At 35.5% G+C, this 24,458-nt stretch overlaps 1 protein-coding gene across 1 annotated transcript in view; it reads left to right on the top strand.

The window, feature by feature from the left end:
• Positions 1-24,458, top strand: part of LOC135084273 (latrophilin Cirl) — a 418,461-nt gene that overhangs the window by 138,624 nt on the left and 255,379 nt on the right. The window lies entirely within an intron of this gene.

Here is a 24,458-nt window from a genome sequence, read left to right as displayed (position 1 = left end):
TTATTAGTGTTAAGCTACATACACTATCACTTGTTTTTGAAGGAAGAGGTGAAAACTTAAAATTCAAAACTTAAATCCTTGTAATTTTGCGAGAAATGGGTCAAGCCCCAAATTTGAAGTATTTTCATCGATAAAATTGTCCATAAATTACGCCCTTAAAGTTTGATCACTACATGCCCGGACACACTGTATAATGTAATTTTTTGACGCGCTCACTAGTGAGCGCGTTTGATGTAAATTGACACTTAGCCCACAGATATTTACATGGCAACTAGACAGATAAAAACTTGCCTACACACGTTTTAAGAAGTACTTTTGATACGTTTAACTTAATAATTTGTAAGTTATAGTAAAATAGTGTAACTTGCCCTAGCGTGCGACAACAACTAAACTCGCTACTTAGTATAATGGCCACCATGATTTACTGATGACATCTCAAAGATAATTAACAAACTTTGCTTGACCCCGGAACGTAACTGGAGACTTTGCGCTTGTGCGCAGTGAGAAGCAAATAAAATTAATCCAGTAGGTCTTATGTTTTTTTTTTTTTTTCATTTTAAACTGCACCATTTAGTTTCAAACTACTTAAAAAGGCATAATAATAGATCATTATTGTTGAAAAGTAAAATGCACTATACCACTACAGGGTAAAATGACGCGTATTGGATCAGGTTTACTGTCAAACAGTGGAAAAATATTTATTCTCAGTGTGATTGTTTTAGGTAAATAATACCCTGATAGTATGTTATAATAAGTTTTGACCACTTAAGAGTTTTCCGGACGCAGGCCAGTACCAACCGGGCAACATGAAAAGCATTGGGGGAGGTCTATTTTCAGCAGTGGACGTCCTATGGCTGAGATGATGATGATGATGACTTAAGAGTTAACCTACCACATGACCATCTATTGTGCATTTACCCTACCTTAGCAAATTGAGGTATGACCTAATTTCGGTCAGCTAGCTATGTGGGTCAAACTAAATATCCTTAGTGTCATTATTTTTGTGGAAGAAAAACTTTCCTAAAATGTAGCACAGTTTTTCTTGACTAAAGCACTTTACTGGAAAATAAATATTTTTAAGCTGGCTCAGTTTATAGCTGCTTTTAATTCAAGCTACACTTAGTGGATAGCTTTTTTATTCAAATGCAGTTAGGATAGTTAATTTTGTGGTTAAAATGACTAGCTAAAAGTTCCTGTGACGTAAAATTGAAATAAAATTAAACCAATCAGTTGCAAAGTATTATTTTGATAGAAAAAATCACTTCTTTAAAAAACCTCATTAAGAAAGTTCAAAGGGTATTTGTAGGTAGGGTATGTATTTTATATGTAGGTAGACTGCCTTTATGTTGATGAAAAAACATTCCATTGCAAATAATTTGCAATTTCTCAAAATACCAATATTTTCCATCCATAAGCCCATCCCACACCCATAACTGAGAGCACATTAAGTATTTTTGTTGAATAATCACCCTTATTACAAACACACAAGGTACTAATGTTTACCAAAATGTACCGTTGTGTGTACACTCACACAACCTCATAATCAAGCCGCTAGGGCTGTCACCTCTCAGTCTGACAGGCCACTTACGACTCAGGGACTTAGCAGTCGTTCGACGGAGTTTTAAGACTCGTGCGTTTGCTGTGGAAATTCACTGGTGCTTTTAAAATATAAATATTTTTTTCAAAGAATTAATACTCTTTAAGTGTAGTTTGATGTGTTTTGATGACATTTTCCACGAGTACATTTTTTATGACAGTAAAAAGTCTGACATTGACAAACAATATGTCACTATTCTTTTATCATTGGTTTTTGGGGTGTGAAAACTGATTTTCTAGAGAATGTAATCGATTCCTTAAAGCCGTTAAATAAAACGATACATAAATGAGACTATCGAATCGTTTTCGAAAGCGATTATTACATGGATGTCATTCTTTAATACACAATCATCTAATATCCTGTCTCATATGATACGTTAAGAGTACATTAAACGTACCTAAAGACACAATCCTATTTCTGACACAGAGAGTTACATTGACGTAAATTCCCCAGGAAAAGTAGGCTATACAAACGAAATTCGATTCCATAATTTCCATAGCACCTTTCCCAAAATACTCATATATTCACATAAGCCCATGGCGGCGCTGAAACTCGTACACTCTCGCACAATATAACATAATCAACACTGCATAGGGTTGGCAGCTCTCAGTAAAAGGACAATATTATTATGCTCATTTAATCCAAATCCTCCATTTGGCCCTGAGAAATGTGTTCCTGCAATAGAGACTAAATGACATAACTTTTACACTTTAATAACTTTATTGCAAGAAAAAAGACTAGTATCACAATTTTGAGTCATTCTTCTGCCTCCCAAAATAGGCATTTGGATTGGACGACAACAATTTCTCATCAAGTTACTAATAAAGAGGGTGTAGTGGGATAAAAATTGTAATGCCGTTTAATTGTCGTTAATTTTTGTTCATAGAATTCAAAAATGTTAACGTTATTACTGATTACAATAACATGTTATGTGAAAGACGTCACAGTGAAGTTTCTGAAGAACCAATATTGAATTATAAAGCAATTTCGATCTTTTATCTAACCCCTTAGCCAACATTCGTCACTAAACATTCAATATTCCTATATTTTGTTATCTCAAAAAAACACTTCCTTTTTTCACTTCCTTGTTAAAAAATTGGCATGTTGACAACCCTGGTACAGTCGAGCCAGCGAGCTCCTGACCTAGTTAGTCTGCATTGTGGTACAGAAAAGTCATATTTTCTCAAGTGGCTAAGCTATGTCATTGCGCTGCGTGTATTTTTTCGCAAGTTTTTTTTCCTTTTGAGTTAAAAAAGAGTTTTTATTTAATACTAATTTAGTACCAATTTAGTACTTTCTAACTATTGTTTTCTTTCTGTTACTTTTCTACCTTCTGAACCACATTACGGGTAAAATACTAAAGTAATATAATTAGTACTCGCTTAGACAGAAGTCTCATAATATATTTTTAATGTATTTTCCTTTAAATAAACGTTAACAGCTAAACCTAATTCATTTCAAACCATAAAATTACACAACATGTTTAACACCTTTTTAACCACTTTAAAAACTGTGTTAATCGCTTTAAATTCCTAAAGCTAAAGAATTTGCAGCAAATAACTAAACGTTACTTGGAAAATTCGTCTTAAAAACTTAAAAATATACGGTTATTTTTGCGCCACACACTCGTAAACATACGGAAGTGGAGTATGCATTACCTAATTAGCCTTACTAAGGACTGTGCTTTAACTAATTATGTTCATTAAATCCCAAGGTGTCTAGTATTCGCAGAGTTTTAGAATATCCGGAAAATCCTGGAGAAATCCGGTTCGGAGCGGTTCAAACCGGTTCCGACTAGCGAACTTGTGATTATTTTTAGAAAATATTTCTTTTCCTGAAGGAGTGACGTCACTGATTCTCAATTATTCCATTACTTTATCCGTTCTTATATGAAAATGAAAAAGACAACTAATACCAGTACAATGTGAAGCCATATCCATAAATGCATTGTAATAATGATTTCTATCATAAATCTCTATAATAATAATAACCTATTATTAAGGCGCTGTCCATAGAGTAACTAATCCATAGACTCGGCTTAATAAAGTTTATTTCCTGTTCTATTACCTGTCATCTATTGTTCTTCATACCAATTTACATGGCAATTTAAAATTTAGTACTACTTCACAAATTCACAGCAAGGAGAAAGCATATTTATTTTGTTAATAACTAAACATTATTATTCGTGTGCTGAATGAAATAAATCGATAATAATTGGTAGAGAATCTTCAAACATTTACATCATCATTACCTACTTAACCTTTAACCGACGACGTGCGGTCTCACAGACCGCTCCGGTTTTTGAAATTTCTGGATTGCAATGTTCTACTTACTCCCGTGTCCCGAGCGTCTCAGTACCTTCGAGTTTAGTTGCCCATACGCGATTACAGGTAGTGGTTACATCGATAAGGGCAGTTTTGATAAGATAATTCGATTTAAAGTTCAACAGCGGTCTGTGGGACCGCACGTCGCAGACTACGTGACTTTTTTGTACCATACTAAAACATGCGTTTTTGTTTTAGACGACTCATTTTTTGTAAAATTGATGGATCCTGGGCCACCACAACCTAGCAAAAGACATTTCCTAATGATATATTGATATTAGGACTTATTATTATATAAAAGATGGTAGTCTGTAAAAAAATACCGCGAAACGGGTAGTAAAGCAAACAGTGACATCTATTCTAGGCTCTGACATGCCAAATCAGCCTGATGTCATTGCACCAGCTGCAAAAAGGACGTACATTTTAGTCCACCTAAATTGAAAACGAAATTATCTTACAGGTGTTACCTATGCATTCCGAAAATGCTTGGCATGCGGTAAAAAATAATGTCCTGATTGTGCCTAATGTTTACCCTACGTCAAAATTTTTTTGTGCATGTGATGTACGTGTCATTTATTTTTATTTTATTAATTATGTTCACTATATTTAGGAAGGAGTATAGTTTTTCTTGCTTTGATTAAAATTTACAAGTTATATAGGTATTATGGAGCTCTAGTGTAATTTCAATGAAATTAAGGGTCAAAAAAGTTTTAGCCATATTTAAATAAATAATATACATTGATTCCTCACAAATTATACGTATGTTTATTTGTAATACTATTATGTTCTCAAAAAATATAAAACCAATATACTCTTATACAAAAAATTATTACTTTTTGAGTAAACAGTATAGCGGTCCCACAGACCGCACGTCGCAGACGGCGTGACAAAAAAATCACGTCGTCGGTTAAAGGTTAATAGTAGAAGCTACAAATAAGTTACATGCTACTTTAATAATTATTTAAATAGCGTTATTCAGAGATAGTGAAATTCGATGAATTGCTTTTCGTGACTTTAAGCAACGGGTAGCTTACACTTACTCGCAGATGGTGAACGAGGTCAAAAAGGTACCAAAAATATTCAAAAATTCTGCCCTGTCTATTCAAAACTTGTCTATGGCAAACCAAAACGTCAATATGACGATACGACGCAATCTATCGGGCCGTATCTCACGTTAATACGTATTTTTTATAACCCCATATTTCGGGGATCAGTCCCCGAATTATGGGGATCGGGGAGAGCGTTTGATTTTGTGCTATTTATGGGTTGGTGGAAAGTGAAAGAGTTTACTGTGACGTATTTAGGACGATTTACCTTATAAAAATATTACACAAATCAATACATTCAGTCAAAATTTTTACGGGGTCCCTTAAAAATTAGAGATCGGAGGTGAATACGGGCATTAGAATCTTAAAGATCATTGTAGAAATAATTGGGGGAGGCCTATGTTCAGCAGTGGACGTCCTATGGCTGAATTGATGGTGACGATGATTAGTAAGACTGTATTATCTGTCTATCTGTCACCAGGCATTTACTAGTATTTATGCCCTTTTTAATGGCACTTATTACACGTCCCAAGTATAGCACCTAAAAGGAGTAGATTTGTTGAATTCACTGAAGCAAGGTAGGATTCGACGGACCGACGATCTAGCGAAGGTCGCGGGAAGCACCTGGATGCGGGCAACGTAGGACTGATCGTTGTGGAAATCCTTCGAAGAAGCCTTTGTCCAGCAGTGGATGTCCTTTAAGATGCCACAATCACGAGACAAACTGAAACAAAGAAAAATTTAAATAAAGTTACTCTAAAAGTTGTTCACAGAATAAAATCCAATATTAGAACCGCCATTTTAATTTTTAATTTTATTTTGTGTGACGTCAAAAGAACGGGAAAAGTTGTATTTTGTTTATAATCCCTGACTTATTTACTTCAAAAGGTATTGTGCTCCACTGGAACAGAATATTTCCTGGAACTCCAATTATCTGAGCATCCAGAACTCGTCTGGAAATCGAAGCCGCGACTTTCCGCGTACTATTTCCATAATAACGTCAGTCTCAACTTGCACAACTTTCCAGAAATTGGAAACTTCCAATCAATTGGAATTTACAATACGCAGATCCTGGTATTCTGTATTCTGTTCTGTTGTATCCGTCATTTTAGTTTTTTACTTCACAAGCTATTGGTATTTCCTCATAATATGTATGATGAAATACAGCCACAGGACGTCCACTGCTGAAAATAGGCCTCCCCCAAGGTATTTGATGAGCACTAAATTAGAGGAAAGATTTGTTTGTTTGTAATGAATAGGCTCCGAAACTACTGGACCGATTCGAAAAATTCATTCACTATTAGAATCCCACATTATTTCTAATTAACATAAGCCGTACGAAATTCACCAGGTCATCTAGTTTATATTAATAAAAACCCGTTAACTGTCTACAAACGTCAGGCCTCTCCAACCCGTCTGGCCAGCGTGGGGAGTGTCAGTAGGCCAAATCCTTTATTTGCCTCTGGTAAATAAGAGATACTCCTGCAGTAGAGGAAACTGATGATGATTTTTCTCTTTATAATATTGGTGTAGATAATAATTAATGCGGATTCACTACTGTTTCTCTTTTCATGTATTAAACTTTAGCATGTATCAATTGTTAGTAGCAATCACTTTGTAGTTACGGAAGAGTGGCTCCTTCTGACACAGGTGCAAATGCACTTAAAAGAATGAGTCAACCTTTGTTTTTAGTTATAAGAAACTTTGGTACTGAAATAAAGTTATTTATTTATTTATTTTGGTCACTTTGGTATAGTTCTTGCAACTCACGAAGGCGAGTGAGCTTTACTTGTGTGTGTACATGCACATAACGATAGTGTAATTCTACCAAAACTTGAAAAACGAACAGTAGCGAGCCACCACACATGTGAAGCTCACTCGCCTTCGTGAATTGCAACAACTATACCTACTTAGATGGCGCATTGTAAATTCATCAAGGACATTTAGTTTTTTTATTTTGTCTTTTGAGCTTCAGTATTTTGAAGGTCAATACCAAATCACTCTCAAAATTCTAAAAGAATCTAATTCAAGATTCGTTTCATAAAACGTTCTGTAGAACATAAACATAAAATCTGTATCCTTTGATCGGCTGAGTGGATGCTGCATTGCGGGCTGTGTTATACGATTATGGTCCATTTAGCTGTTTTATTAAGAGTTCTCGTATAAATGTTTTTGGATTGATATCTTACTCATACTGTACGCTTAGCGAAAGTACAGTAGGGGCTCGTTCTCATGGCTATCCAGTTCTGCAGGATCCAGTAATTAAATGCATGCAAAAATCAGCTTTTATAGTACAATGTAGTGGCCTTTGCTGTATATTCATTGGTCTGTAATTCTACTTACGTTGTGTCATAAAAGCTGATTTTTATGTATAGTAAAGGCAATGATTAAAAGTTGTTTCCTCATCATCCAGACAGTTTTGACAGTTCCTACTCCTTGCCAGACAATCTAATGAGGGTAGCTGCCAAAGCCACGATGACCCAAACTTAATGATACACCAGCACCAATATTCCAACCTATATTGGGAGCATACGCTGACAAACTTTCAGCTTATATAAAATGACGTCTGGCGTTCACTAGCTCTTAGCACAAAATAAGCTCTTAGTCTAAATGGGATGTTTGAGTGAAAGTAATATTAAAACACGTATGTCGTATTCCCATTACTAAACGGGGTCTCGCAAAAAACAGTTCCTGCAAAAAACGAGGTGTCTCCGTAGGAACAAGACCTGAAAGTATAGTATGATGTTTTAAAGACTAGTTACTATGTATTTTTCTATGCAACTAGATTTGTAGATGACGAATAAAAGCGCGGTAAAACCCGCCAATATGGCGCCCTGACAACTCTCTGAAATATTGCTTCCACAATTAAAAACCCCAACTTGAGACCACTCGGCGTTATGGGCTATAACATAATCGCCCGCACGCGACTCTGGTCGTTATCTCCCTACGGTTTTATAATCAGTAAAGAATAAAATGCTTTATCGATCCCGACCCCCTCAACACGCAGCGCCCTTTAACTCTCCGCCTAACTTTTAAGGTTCACATTCGCGCGGCAAAGTATACATGTGTGCGTAATTTTTGTACTGTTTCTTGTTCTTATGTTAAGGCATTAAGGTCGGGAATCGAGATGCGGCTGTGAAATGTTGTATGCGTATCCCAATTGGCATTTTATTGAATCAATAGAAATCAGTTGGCGGGATTTTGAAATGAGCAGTTGTTACGATTTGTTTGATTGCTGCTTGTTTGGGTTGAGATCTCACACATCGATATTTCATTTTTATTTTGGATTTTTAAAATTATTTTCAATTTTCTCGATAATTACGTATCAGGTTTTACCGCCATGTTGAGTTTTCTTCACCTGGTGCGTTTAATAGGCTACGGTATGTCACGGCAAAATATTGTGGCATCCTGTCACAAGTTATTTTGTAACAAAAATGTTCTAAATGTGGTCAACTTAAATAAAACATAGCAACTAAACTGCATTTGTTTTATTAATCAAGCAAGTCCAATGAAGGAAAAAGTTAATTGAAAAAACGCAGCTTGCTCGTTCTAAAATGTTGCACTAACTCGACCCAGCCAATTCCACAAACAATAAAATCGTTAAAAGCAAAATTAGAGCGTCACTACAAATCGTTCGTACTCCATAACGCGATTGAAATCGAATCAATTTATCGACAATCGTAAAATCGCATTCGATTAATCGCAATAGAAGGTTATCGGTAAGTGTTTTTGAGTCGTTAAATCTGAGTTAAATCGATTTCTGATAGCGTACCGATACCGAAATTACGGAAGGAAAATATGACTCGGAAACTGCGTCGTTTTGTTGTTATGTTTTTTATTTATGACCATTGCGGCGATATTTTTTGGCCAGCTACACTTGTTGAGTGTACGCAAATAAATAAAAAAGATGGATTTCAAAAATGGAACGGAATCTTTTTTTATTTTTAAATATTTGTTTTAGGAATGAAAAATGAAATCGAATGTGGATTCTTTTTTCTTCATGCTCTTTGGATTACATTCGGCCAGTAACAGTTTCCAAACGTAAAGCTTTAAATTTATTTTTTTAGATTTAGTTGCACCATCTTATTTTAACCGTAACAGTAACAATAACCGGTGCTTTTTTGTATGGAGTTTGACAGAACGTTAAAGTAAGTTTGTGCAACTCAGTCTCAGATTTTTTAAATTATGTAACCTACAGCCTTGCCTTAAGTACTGTGCGGGAAATCGAAAATTCGTTGTGAATTTTATTATTATCTTGCTAGTGCCGATTCAATGCTATTTCATCGCATATGTTTTGGTAGCTACTGTACCTAATGGCTACCAGTGTTGATCACTAGATAAATCCATTTTACGGTCACTGCTGCATTATTTTCGAAACAGATAACAATGGTGAATCCATATCGATTATAAGCCGAAAATCTAAAATCAATTTCACATACCCAATAATTTACTTTGAACTTTATATCAATTGGCATAGAGTAGAAAATTGATTAGCGGTGTGCTAAGCAGGGTGGTTTTGTCCAGTGACCCGTAAATCTTTATCTCGATGGACATAAGGTCGAAAATGGGGTGACAATTATGAGACAATGCACGTCAAATGACAAATGCAGTTTGATGTCCGCCATAAATTGTCAGAAGAATAATAAAAGATTATCTCCTGTAATAAATACGGGGGGAGTACAATAGCTTTATTAGGTTTTGGTCGGCCATGTTTTTTGCGTTTCGCACACGCGAATCTTTGATTAACGATATTTAACTGCTGTAGTTTAGTATAGTTTCGTAATTCGGGGGTTCTATGTTCTTTTGACATAGTTATGGTTCATTAAGTCGTATACCAAAGGTTTGTTATCAGAGGGCTTAGTGTGAGTTTATATCAAACGTCGTCACTAGCGAGCGCGTTAAAAAATATATGAAGATTTTAGTTCTTGAAAGTTTCCGCTAGGGGCGCTGTACAATCCGTCATACATATAATGTCACTTTTTTACCCAGTCGACTTCGAATGCGTTTGACGTAAACCCGCACTACGCCCCCAGTTGTGCTGACAACTTGCATGATTGTATGTAATTCGTAAATAACTACATAGATATACCTACTCGTAAGTATGTTACATATCGTAGGATATTTATTTCTGTATATTAATTATATTTTTATATTGTTCCAGGTAAACAACGCATACATTTCCGCAGTAGAATAATAAACCCCAAATTTGGGTAAAGTATCAATTAAATTATTTAAAATATCGCCAGTTACGTACGTATGTACTCAACGTCAAAATTACCACAATAATTAATAAATACTTTTACCTTTTTTTGTAAAAAAATATTTTAAACAGTCCATCTCCACTCAATCTCTGTTCTCCAATCAATACGCACTTTATCGCTCATTAAACTAATTTATGAACATAGAAATCAATCGAGTCGCCCATAAACATACCAATCGCTAAAACATAGAAATTTAATGAGAACTAGCCCCATTGTAATTGCTATGTGAAGTAATGAGAATTGCTATGGCATAAAACGCTATAAACGTTAATGTAAATTTTATCGATAGAAAATCACTATGCTTTATGAATAGTTAGACAAAAGACTGCTACTGACAAAGTACTGTAGCGGTCACGGGTTCGATTCCCGGTGGCAGCAAAAATGCCAGTTTGGCGAGCGTTTGATTTTATTATGAATCAGTCAGTTAGGACGTATATTTATCTGTTTTAGTAAGTTTATTTGTAAAAGTTACTATAAAGTAAATCAGATGACACATGATTATCTTGACGGCAACAAGAAAAAGTTCTTTTAAATAAAAGAGATTAACTCAACAAAAATTAAGCTCACTACATAATGTAATCCTACTTTACACTAAATTATTTTAATTCTAAACCAAAACCGATTTAATTTTGAAGCAGCAAATCGAACGCACAGCGTTGAATAGAGCTCTGTGATTGGTTCGCGTTTCACCCTGTGCGTCCACGCGCACTGTGAGACCTTTGTGAATACGGGATTGGTATTTATTAGCTTGTTGCTGTACATAGATTATTAAATTCCCGATACCTATTGACAATTCAATCAAATATTCAAAACAGTTATCATACCCGTACAAGTAGTGAAGTGATCATGTCATCAGCATGTTTTCACTGTGGGCTACAAATTCACAATCAAACATTTAGTGCGAGTAGGGTGAATACGCTTCTTGAGTTAAACGGATATAATTTGATAGAAGAAAGGAAGAACAATCTATTTACGACAGTAATACGAATATTTTAATATTAATGACCAAAAAACAACCTTTCTGGCGCAGTCAGGAGAACGGGACTATTCCCACCTCTCGTTCCCACCGCTTCAACTCCTGTGTAGCTAGGATCTACAGCTTGACCGCCAATAAAACCCAACCAGTGAAGGTCAAGTTTGTCCCGGGGGAAAGTTAGACTGTCATTGGACCCGCAACGATATTAATCAGAAGAACAGAGTTTAAAATTGACTAACGCCCTTGGTTGACCACTTTTGACTTGAAAAATAAGTCAAAAGTGATATTGACCGACTTCAAGGGCATCAGTCAAAACCACTTTTGACTGATTTTGCAGTCAAAAGTGTTTTTGACCGATTATGAGTTTTGACTGCAACATATTTACGAGTATGTACAGACGACAGCACATTAGGGTATACATTTTCGTTGCAAAGTCACCCTTATCGCAACTACGTAAGATACCACAGTTTACGTTGACGTGCTGTCGACTGTACTAGCTTTTGCCCGCGGCTTCACCCGCGTGAAATTTCGTTTGACACAAATCGTCATAAATTATAGCTTATAATATGTTATTTTGGGTTTTAAACAATAATACTGTAAAGTTTCATCAAAATCCGTTCAGTAGTTTTTGCGTGAAAGAGTAACAAACATCCAGACATCTGGACATCCAAACTTATGCATTTATAATATTAAGTAGGATAGGATCACATTATAAAGAGTGGGGGTAGTCCAATTCTACTCTGTATGTATCACAAAAGTATGGTTACTCATGGCATGCCAATGATCAAACATTCACGATTCAATGCGAGTTATCGTGCAATCGCAAACATCGCGATTAGCGATCCAGCTGTCATCGATACTGGGTTAGGGATGAGCTATGTTGTATCGATGTTGCTTATAGAGTAACCTTTCCCCGTGGCATCGCCCGAGTGTCTTCAAAAAGACTTTATCGTGCTCCCCTTTCAAACATCGGGATAAAACTATCCTTTGGTTTTTTCCTTGAAAATATATATACCTAGGCTTCCTGATGAATAACTCAATTTATTGGTAAACCTGCACGAAAATCCGTTCAGTATTTAATTAATTGACTAGCTTTCCGCCCGCGGCTTCGGCCGTTGGAATTTCTGCTGTCACAGAAAAAACCTGTCCTTGTTTCAAAAACCGGGATAAAAACTACCCTATGTCGTTTACTGGGACTCAAACTATCTTTATGCCAATTTTTATCAAAATCTGTTCAGTGGTAAGCTTGAAAGCAAGACAGACAGTCAGACAAAGTTACTTTCGCATTTATAATATTAGTATCGAAGTATAGATTTTCTTTGAAAATCAAACTGCGTTTTTCTGAGTTTTTATTATGTAATCAAGTGTATCCATAACTGGCATTTCTTAGCATCAAGTAATGAAAGTGATACTCAACAGTTGAATCTTTCCCATCACAAAATCACATTTTGCAAATGCCTTTTAACACCCTTGGAATAAGGTCCAAAATCCATTGACGTGAAAATTAAGTAGCTTGACTCGCTGGCCATACAATGAGGCTCTCATTCGCTCATAGACAACGCCTGTCTTGCACTAGCAGTAGGTCAGCCATTGTCTATGGTATCGCTTTCGATGAAAGTTCGTGGACTGACAGTTGGTGCCTGACTTTCCTGACCAAACTTGGACTGTGTGAGGTCACTGTAAAGGTGTGTTCACACTGGTAAACGTCCCAGCTAAATCATGCTTCATACTAATATTGTAAGGAAAGATTTGTATGTTTGTCATGAATAAACTCAAAAACTACTGGACCGATTTTAAAAATTCTTTCACTATTAGAATGCTACATTATTCCTGAGTAACATAGGTGAAAATTCACGCGGACAAAGCTGCGGGCAGAAGCGAGCGACTCATATTTAGGTTGCAGTGGCCGCTTATGTTCAGCAGTGGATATCCTTTAGCTGAAATGATGATCAACATACCTCAAGACTGTCAACGAGAGTTATTAAAAATGCCTCCTCATCTGTTTATCCGGCATAGAGACAGTTGAAATATGGTACCTATGTCACAAACAATATTACTCAAAACCCTTACCACACTAGTAATAAAGCCTACATTTCTCTCACAAAATATCACATTCTCTGCAGTGACATATGACCCTACAAATCCTACAATGTATAACAAAAAACCAACTCGACACATAGAAGCGCATACAAAATTCCGCCATACAAAAATGGTACAATGCAACTACGCCATACGGCGCACCGCACAGTGGAACAAAGCCAATTATCATAGAACGTACAAACACTAAGCTCGCCGCACACTGGGCCGCAAAAACGCGATGAATCACGGCGCGGAGTTACGTGGTTCAGGAGATAGGGTGCTGGGAGCTTACGACATCTTTGTATCTACTTAACTAAAGTTCATGTAGATAGGAAGGAACATACTATTAACTGTATAAATGATGAGGCTCATATACAACGGTTAATAAATGTATGTTCACATACGTGTGTGTATGACACAATTTAAACATCGAATGCGTTTAATTTTTTAGAAATATTTACGAAATAACTGCGATATGAGTGGATATTGTCGTATCAATTTTGTAAAATAGGCATAAAAATGATTTTTGTTTAATTTTTGTCTGTCTCTTTCGACGAATTTGACAATAAATGGATTCTATAAAACCATTCACATTATAATCGTTAAAATTTTATTAATATGCACAAATCATTTAAAATGTTAAAGTTCCTTTTGTAAGGTTCTGTTCTAACATTAGCAGTCTAAGAATGATGATGTTTTACCCACATATTACTTAACAGAGCTAGAATTCTGACAACAAATATGCATTTCTCGACCCCTGTCCCCTGGCCGGAGGCTGCAACGCGCAGTATTTCATAATTTTATCGCTAATGTAACCCGAAACAGGTATGTCTGTGCTCCTTCGCTTCCGTGTACAGTCGCCTTCAAATTACAACTATTTAATTTCAGACCTTATGGCTACGAAATAGGGATGGGTAGTTTGTATGTGTTGGCGACTGTAAGTTTGTGTTGATGCTACGCTTGGCCGCGTTTTCGCTACGAGCTTACGTCTAGGGTTGACACTGTACGCTGAGCCTTTTTCTTTTGAATTTGGCAGTGCATTGTGTAGGAATTAAAATCTTTATTAAATAAGGTGGGAATGTTATTTTTATGATGGTTAAGGTCTTTCATACAAGTTGAACTCATACTAAAACATGAGTTGTATAAGCGACTGAAATTACAGAAAAACACGTTAAGACTGAGTTGCACCACCTAGCTTTGACCATAACTATGTATAATGATAACCGGTGTTTTTTGTATGGAGGTTGACAGATTTTAGACGTTTGTTAAAATTAAGTAAGATGGTGCTACCCAGTCTAAGATTATCTTTTTATTTAGCAAACAGTAAAGTTTGAATGACATATGATGTTAGCCTTACATTAGACGAAGTGCTAGTATGAAGACTATCCATCTAGGCGCTATTAATAATAACTAAGCCCATAGAAAAAGAAACACAATCTATAAATAGCATTTCTTTGGCCATCTCCGATCACGAGCATTATTCCCTAAGGGAGGATCTAGTCCTATATTTAGAACATACCTTTTCCTATTGTTTTAGCAACATTAATTAGCCTTGATGGATCGATCTATAATGTTATTAATGGATGAATGGTGGAAATGCATTGATCATAGGAAAAGCGAAAATTAATGTCGTTTAGTAATTTACAGAGTGTTGTCCATTACTAAATTATTGAAGGAATAGAAATTACGGTCGGTGATACTTCAATACCGTTTATATTAATATGTAAATACCGCGTATCTACATTTTCTTACAGGAGGATGAAAAACGTAAATTTCAACAGTTTCTGAATATGACGTATTTTGAATTCGTTGGTGCGATAAATTAAAACTTTTGCAGGTACGCTGTATTTACTAAGTGCATAAAAGCTATATTGAAGTAATCACTATAGGCTGTACGATGCTAGTAATTATTTATTACGTTGCTGGTCTTCACGACTAAGTAATCGATTACCAGTGAACGAGAGGGGTAACGTAGGCTGCCTAACTTTGACTGTAACCGGTGTTTTTTGTATGGATTTTGACCGATTAAGTTAAAGTAAGATGGTGTAACCCAGCCTTAGAATGTTGTATTGAAAAAATTGACAAAAAATTGATAAACTTTGTCAATATCATGAATATTGTCGCTAATTCTCGTGACAATTTTATATCTTGACTAGTTACATTATATTGCTAGAAACCAGCAGCCCTGCTCTAGAGCTGGTACTCGTATAAATCAGGGTTTTCTCCATTTAAGTGTGCCTAGAAACTGGGAGGTGTATGATTTATGTCCCCGGCTCTTATGCTAAATAGGCCACTGTGAGGTCTTGTACGCAGCAAGATAGTATACCGCCCGTATTCACAAACATTACTATGAGGTCTCACAGTGCGCGTGAACGCACAGGGTGACACACGAACCAATCACAGAGCTCTATTTAACGCTGTGCGTTCGATTTGATGCTTTACTTAAGCAAGCATCGTTTGTGAATACGGGCGTACGAGTGGGCTATAGAGGAGAGATATTGAAGATTTGTTGACAAAAGCATGTGTGAATTCGTCACACTTTGTGTCTTATTGACATCATTTAACCCTTAATCTATTTAAGGGTTAGGCCCACATCAATTTTAACTTATTACTTTAAAGATACGGTTGAAAATAAATAAACCAAACTTTTTCTCCCGCCTGGTTAAGGGTTAAATATCTTGTATTTAGTTTACGAAACGTACTTAAGCTATGCTATAGTGGAGGGATATTGTAGATTTTTTGTCGACTCGTGACAAAACATTGTATGTAAATTAGTCAAAATGTCCCAAAAATCTTTTAAACAGAGCAGAATAGTAATTAGTATACGAAACATTGGCTATAGCAGAGGGAAATTGTAAATTTGCTGTCGAATCTTCACGGGAAAAGCATTTCTGAATTCGTCACATTTCTACTCGACTTGCTCGTCATACAAACATTGACAAATCAACTTTGTAGCAAATTGACAATAACCTATAGTGGTTTGTCTTAGCCGGGGAATTACCGGATCTTTCACCTGATGATTTCTTCCTTTGGTTAAACTAAATCTAGTTTCAGAACTTTAAAACTGAATAATTTGTCATAAAACATTCATTAACTCTACAGTAGTACTTTTATGTAAAACACTTTATTTTAACAAAACTAGGGCACAAAATATCATGTAATTTGTAACAGAAACAATTTCATTTCTCAAAACACATTACTTTGTTTTATAACCAGCTCATTTAACCCGAACTGCATTACCTACAAGTTCCAAAACGCAGTCTAACTTTTGCAATGAATAGCAGTTCATTTTAACACTGCAATGCCCATAGATTAAACTTAAAATTAAAGAGAGCACGTTAAAAGTTTCTACCTACTTTCGACTATACGGGTCAACATTTCGTCCTTTAAAAAAAAATCAAATATGAAACTTGAGGTTTTATTTGTTATTTTAGTATGAAAGAAAAACGTGGAATAATAACCTCTATCTCTGATAGTAAAAAAATAAAGAATGAATCAAGACATCCTGATATATTTTTTTAATCTTTATTAAAGAAACAAAAGGCCTTATTTAATACATTGTTTAGCTTGGTTTGCCTTCATTTGTACAATCAAATCGACTTGACTACAACCTCAGGTTTTACTTGTCACAATTAGAAGCTACACATGATTCACAGAAACCAACAAAAAATCTATAAATTACACCAACACATATTGATATGTCACCACCAATGTCACCACCATCTACTGAAATTCTTCAACAGCGCAGGCATCAAACCTAAAAGATACACCAACTTCAAGAGCGTAGGCATCAAACCTAAAGCTCTAAAAGTGTAGGCATCAAACTTAATTCAAAATCGCTTCTGCAATTTACTCTATGCCAGCTGTCCACCGAGCTATCGCCGGTTCGTTACAGAACAGATTAATATTTCGTCGCAGTAAATATGTTATGGACGGACACCGGCTGAAGTTGTCCAGCCAAATTGTCGAAGTTGCCAGCCCTGGGGAGCTTACAGTTCAGGGTTGCCAGTAGTTCGTAGACAATTTAATTAGGTCTGGAATCCTAGATCTAGTTTGGGTTCTGACTCTAATAAAGCAATAGCCAGTCATTTATGAATATTTATTTATTATTAGATCATCAAGAAACTTACACCATTACCAACTAAAACAATACATTTTGGTTACATGCTAAGTTCAAACAGTGATTAAAAATCAAACTGAATTAAAGGTGATACTGCATGGGCTCAACACACAGATCACCTCCAGAACATAATAATACTCAAATAGGTAATAATGTAAAAAGAATATTACAACTTAACCGAACAGAAAATTGAAGCGTGAAAATAATCAAAGAAAACTGTACTGACAAACCAAACAATGAAAAACACAAAGCCAACACAAAGCACCTATTTCAATATAACTTCCATTAGGTATCTTTTAACTTGATTGAAAAGCTTCCCTTTACAAATAAATTTAATCAAGCCAAAGAATGTCAAAGGGTCCAGAATTAATAGGTCATAATTTCCCTTTCATATTTGTTATGGCCGCCATATTGACATAGGACGGCACTAAATCAACATTCAAGTAATAATCAGTTACAAATTACAATTCACCCTTTAGAACATTTAACAAGAATTCCAATAATGTAGGTGACAACCCTTACAATGAGAGACAAGGTAGGGTTGGAAGCTACTGGTAAAGGAGCAGACAGACTTGGAATGCTACTGTTTTGATTTAACGCTATTTAAATACATAATAGGACTATAGAACTTGACCAAAGGTTTGTTGAAATAAGAACTTCAGTTAAAATGGACCATCACAAACATAATTTGTTGGTTTGTTATCATTTACAAATTTCGTTCGTTTTAGCCGAATGACATGACTGCTGGACAAAGGCCTTCTCTTTACAGCTTTACAAAAAGATAATTATTATTTTAAGTACATATTTAGGTTTAAAGGCAATTCTCATAAGAACATTATACATAGTTCATTTTGGCACAGCAGCAGCAGTATCTATTAATTGTCATGCTGAATAATTGAGTATTTTTTTATTTATGTAGCAATAATTGTAAAAATGAATGAAACGTGAAAATAAAAATATTTAAAAGTATGAAATGAGTCTCACGTAAGTTTTAGTGATAAACTAACTCAAACTATCTTAAAACTTAGAATGACGTATTTAAACAAACAACTCCAAACGTTTTTCAGACGTGCAAATTTGAAACTAAAATACCCGCTATTAAACATCAAAACGTTTCAATGCTTTCACCGAAAGCAACGTCACTACACCATGTCACCAATTGATAAACCATGTCGCGCTCGCTCGCGTCGGCGTTACACGCGATCGGTGCAGCGTGTGTGCGCCCTTAGGCCGTTGTCACCATATTAATTTAGTGGTGAATCGCCACTTTCGGATATTCCAAACAATGTATGAAATTTAATTAACAAATATCGATTCTTACCTGTGGTGTTGGAGAATTTCGAGTATGCGAATAACTAAGAGTAAATATCTAGAATCTAAGGTTCATTAGGTATTTGATAGGATTCTTCGAAGGTTGTAGATTATGTGGTTTTGTACGTAGTTGAGGTTAGGGTTACATGTCGCAAGGTTGTGGTTATGATCCGGAGGTATGCTAAGATTATATAGACATATACAGAGAGAGTTGACACTATTAGGTATGTAAGGACAAGATAGTAACATAGGTATTACTCAGTTGTACCTGGTTGTATTTGCAACTCAAGTAATTACAGGATGAGAGTTTTTTTATACATATTTATTATGTTTGAATTAATTCTAAAAATCTGTACGTAAGTATTGCCGTAGGTAATTGGTGATCGTATTAAAAAAGAAGAGTTTAATCGTGGTTCAATCTACATATTTTAATTTTGAGACTGGAACACTGGGTATAAAAGATTTTATACCAAAAATACACATTAGTCACTGGATATTATTTTATTATTTACTCATTGAAAAATACTCGTTCGTTCCGCCAAATGACGTCCAATGCTGGTCCTCCCCCATGGATTTAAAAATACTCGTACAGTAAAAAATTAAGCTCATCAAAATAAACTAAACTTAGGTGACCATTAACCATGTCCCATAACCGATTGTTAAATTATTCAGAAGCGTTCAACTCACACGTAACCTGAACCAACAAAAGTCAACCTGGACTACCGACAATCAGAATTCAATATTGCAGTTATTTTTCCACGAACTATACCGGTAACAGTACTAAGAATAACTGTTTGGTCAGTAATTAAAACAATTGAAATATGATTACGTTTGGCCACACATTGTGATGGTATTTGAAATGTTACGCCTTTTCTTGGGAGTGTGTTGTTTACAATAAAAAATACTGCCAATGCGATATTGAAGTTAGGTACATTAAACTGGCTTTTGTCCCTCACTTGACTTACCTGGATGATTGCTGATATTTCAATATACTAACTAACAAAGTTAGGTTAAAATTTCAGATCTTCTGATTAAACTTGACCTTCACTGGTTGGGTTTTATTGACGGTCAAGCTGTAGATCCTGGCTATACAGTGGTCACTTGACGTGACGTGAGTGACCCTTGTGAAAAATTATATTTATTTTAAGAAGGTGTGAACATCATGTGGTTATAATTATGTTCTCTGCAGTATACAAAGAAATAATTACTCAATAAATAAGTACTTAATCACCTCAAAATAACGCGTAGCATATTTCATAACAAATTAACTAGGTGGGTGTCATAATTACATCTAATTGTACATCTTTAAACAATTAAGATGATTACCACCTACACAAGAGTTCTCTAAAGGCTGTATAAAAGGCTCATATAGCACCTCAAGCTGTACAATGTACCTCAAGTTGTTTGTAAGTGCTATTGTGTAACAAAATTATACGCCCTTATTCACAAACATTACTATGAAATCTCACAGTGCACTTGGACGCACAGGGTGACACACGAACCAATCACAGAGCTCTATTCAACGCTGTGCGTTCGATTTGCTACTTCACTTAAGCAAGTACCGTTTGTGAATACGGGCGATAGTCACATTTTTGTGGACTGATAATTAAATAAATTAAGATCAGCTGTATTTTTTCCATGAATCCATGTAAATTAAATACCACGAAGGACAAAATACGGTGGCTGAAAAGCTGCCAATGTAATTTGGACATTATTTAGGTGAAGTAAGTCTTAAAACGAATTGTTATTAACATAAAGGTTTATCAAACTTAAATTCGGTAATAATCATATCGAATAACGAAACACCTATATCGAATTATTTTCAGTGAACTGATATTGGACTAAGTCATTAACTTTAGCTGAAAATGAAGTTACATAGTTAATTATGTAGTAACAATAAAAATAAAATTATTGTGACAAGGGTTGTAAAGAATGTATTTATTTAACTAAATACTTGTTCCTTTCTAACCGCAATAAAACGAAAAGAGAAAGACACATTCGAACTCACTTCATAAACTCCATACGTTTCAACTTCCCAACAAAGAAAGTGATATATCGAAACCCTCCAAGTTCGGGTAAACAAACAGAAATTCCTATTTACCTCCAAAGGTGTATTGAAGACGATTATTAAGTGGTTTCCTCCAACTTCCATACAAAGGCTCTGTCAAAATATCAAACACAATGGCGTCCGAACTTTTATTGAAGATTTAAACAGCCATTTTCAGTAATAGGTAAAGTTCTAACCCCCCATTCCATCGTAGAGGTATATTAATCAAAAACCCAACAAAAACCACACTAATTCATTTGAAGTTTTAAATTACATGAATTTTGCGCTGTGGATGGCCCGCTCGGTCAAAAAACTGGACTCTAGAACGTAAATTTCCAAAGTTGTTCTATTCCCGACATCTGCTGTCCCGTTCTGGCTAAATACACGTGGAAAACTTGGTAGTATAACGCAAAACTATCTTGAAGTTTCTACATAATTACTTCTTATAATAATGCTTGAGAACAAATAATTTTACCGCAACAGTTTCGTGGTTCTTAGGTTTTTTAGAATGGTGAAATCTTCTAAAAAATATCTTCAATGCTCAAATATTTTGGTACTTTTTAATTTTAAAACCAACAAGTCAAATTGGTAGCAAAATTAAATTGATAAGTTAACATGATAATACCTAAAACAACTTACTATTTAACTACATAATTACTTATTTTCTGGAATAACATTAATACTTGGTATGTTTAGGTAAAGTATAGTAAGATACAAAGCCGATTGATTTCCAAAATAATCCAATGTGAAAGTCGAAAAGTATTAAATTTATATTTCCTCTCTTTTAACCCAAGTTATGTTAAATTTTAACACCATAGTTCACAGCTTAATTTTTTTCTCAGTGTAAAATTTGTAGTTCTAAAGACAGTATTCGCTGACGAAGTGCACAGTAAAATCTTTACACTCCGTTGTTAGCACACGGTTTTACTGGCAATGTATTTGTATCTGTCTACAAGTTGCAAACGATGCGGTTTGGAAGTAAAATAAAACTCCGAACAGGGCCGGATCGACGGGAAATAAGGGACCGAGTTGTGTTTTAAGAGGCATGAGGTATTATTATATATGATGTAACTAGCAGCGGCACCAAGCAACCAAACAAGCAGACATGTTTTCGTAAAGATGTACGAGTATATTCTAACTTTCAATCTCTCTTTTAGTTTTTAACATGAGTTATTTAGTTAAGAAGTTGCTGGCTTGAATCAACCTGATTGTCCGAAAAATACGTCGAAGAAGAAGAAAAAGAAGGAAGGTTTCGTGCTTCGGAGAGTACATTAAACTGTCGATCCGATGGAGCCACTTCAGATACTTATGGCGGCTCATGAAGTCTAACGCCAGGATTGTAATTTCGATGTTACAACGTCCAAATAAATAACGCGGGCCCCAAAGAGCCCTAGCTCCGTCCCTGTGCTCCCAGAGGAATAACTCCAGGATAGTTCGATGGGACTGCACTTTTGGCCGGAGCAGGTGACAATGGTGCACGAACGTGATTTCTTCAGTTTAAACTTTGTCTGTTGTACAGACGACAGTCGAGCTAACAGTACGTTCTTATGCCGTTGTGATAGGGTTCAATTTGCAAAAAGATTTCTGATGTTCCGTCGCTGTAAAATCGCTAGCACTCACACCTTAGTTTTCAACGCAAAACCAAACCTATTTCTACTACTTAAAGTGCTATTTTCGCCTGTTGTATTCCGCTCCACTTTGCAGCTTTTTATTGGGCCCGCAATTTTGGTAAATGCATGTTTGTAAAATTGTTCACGATTTTTCAGGGATCCTATTGTTTGATAGATAACTGACCCGGCGAACTTCGTACCGCCAATAAGAATCCCTTATTGAAAATAGCTATAACCTATGTTCATCAGGGTTAATGTAGAATAACTAACGGTGAAAGAATTTTTCAAATCGTTCCAGTAGTTTCGGAGCCTATTCAATACAATCAATTCTTTCCTCATTCATCATCATCATCATCATCATTATCATCATTTCAGCAATAGGACGTCCACTGCTGAACATAGGCCTCCCCCAATGCTTTCCATGTTGATCGATTGGTAGCCTGCGTCCAGCACTTCCCTGCTACCTTTACGATGTCGTCGGTCCACCTTGTGGGTGGACGTCTCACGCTGCGTTTTCCGGTAAGCGGCCTCCATACCAGAACCTTGCTGCCCCATCGGCCGTCAGTTCTGCGCACTATGTGACCTGCCCATTGCCACTTCAGCTTGCTAATCCGTCGGGCTATGTCAGCGACTTTAGTTCGTTTACGGATCTCCTCATTCCTCTTTCCTCTTTAGTGTAGACAAAATTGACAGTTCTTGTATACTTAACTGTGATTTTGAACAAGATTGAATAGAAATCGCATCTAAGTATTATAACCACTTAGGCGACATTTCTTATCATTTTCACACAGATGTTAAGTATTTTTTATATTTCACAAGATTGTCGCTTTAACATTTTATCTCTACAGTGTGTATTTTGTTAACATATTGTGAAAACATACAAAAAGAATGTCACAGTCATCCGCGAAATAAAAAGCCAGTGTCATAAAACACCAATCAAAACTTTTGTATATTTTGAAATAACATAGACTTAGACACTTAAACGCACCGTTGCCAAGTTAAATTATTTGCGATATTACTTAATAAAACAAACAAGAGATAACTAAATATCAAACAGGGGTAACTTGGCACTTGGCATTGTCTACTGAACTTAGATTGGCTTGAGAGCGAGCTTAAAAGTTAAGTTCGACGGAAATAGGTGGTTGTTTCCGGTGCCCGGGTTTATTTACATTAACCGAAGGGATGTTAAAACGTTGATTTAAGTTTGTACACAAACGGATTTGGTGTTTAATTGTATAGTATAGTAGTATAGAGTTATAATGGACTAGCTTTACCCGCGACTTCGTACGCGTGAAAATTGTTTGAATAATATTTCCCGTTTTTGCAACATTTTTCTTTACTGTTCCATCCCTTTTGGCTGTAGGGTGATGTCATAATATATCGATAGTATAGGGTGATTTTTGTAGAGTTAAACCTATTTTACTAATAAAAAGTAAGGTATACTTACTTCCTGGATTCTTTGTAAAAATAGATTTGTCTACAGTTTGTATGGTTCACTAAATAAAATACGTGCAAGGTTTGTTTGTTTGTTTCGCTACAATGTCTGAAAAGAAGTATTTACGTGTGTCTTAAAACAGCCACTTTAAACCGCTCTGGACCATTTTTACAACTTAAACAATACTTAGACTGGACTCTGGGTATCTAACACTTTAAGAATTTACTTTGAAAATGTAGAGGAAATAGTGTTGTACAGCCTTCTTCAGTTGGAATGTCGATTTTTGCTCTAGCGAATCAGTGGCATCGATAAATTTAGTGTGTAAATGCTTGAGAATGTCACTTATGCCAGTGTTACTTCCGTATAACGATAATTTATAAATATTCATAATCTTAATTACAACTGAAACCTAACCAGTAATATTTGACATATTACGAGATATTATAGCTAGAATAACTGTCATTAGTTGGAATTATTAAATATTGTTAATATGTATTTGATACATAACAGTACATTGTATTTTTTACAATATTTTATTTTATTTTGCATTTCTTAGGGAAACTGACAGCTAAATGTTACATTAAGTAGTAACATGGGCATCTTATAACCTTTCTTTGTAAACTGTAGGTATTAAAATGTATTTCCATCGTTT

The sequence above is a fragment of the Ostrinia nubilalis genome, chromosome 25 (assembly GCF_963855985.1).
Source record: "Ostrinia nubilalis chromosome 25, ilOstNubi1.1, whole genome shotgun sequence".
NCBI classification, from domain to species: Eukaryota; Metazoa; Arthropoda; class Insecta; order Lepidoptera; family Crambidae; genus Ostrinia; species Ostrinia nubilalis.
This window is presented reverse-complemented; position numbering and strand designations above follow the sequence as displayed.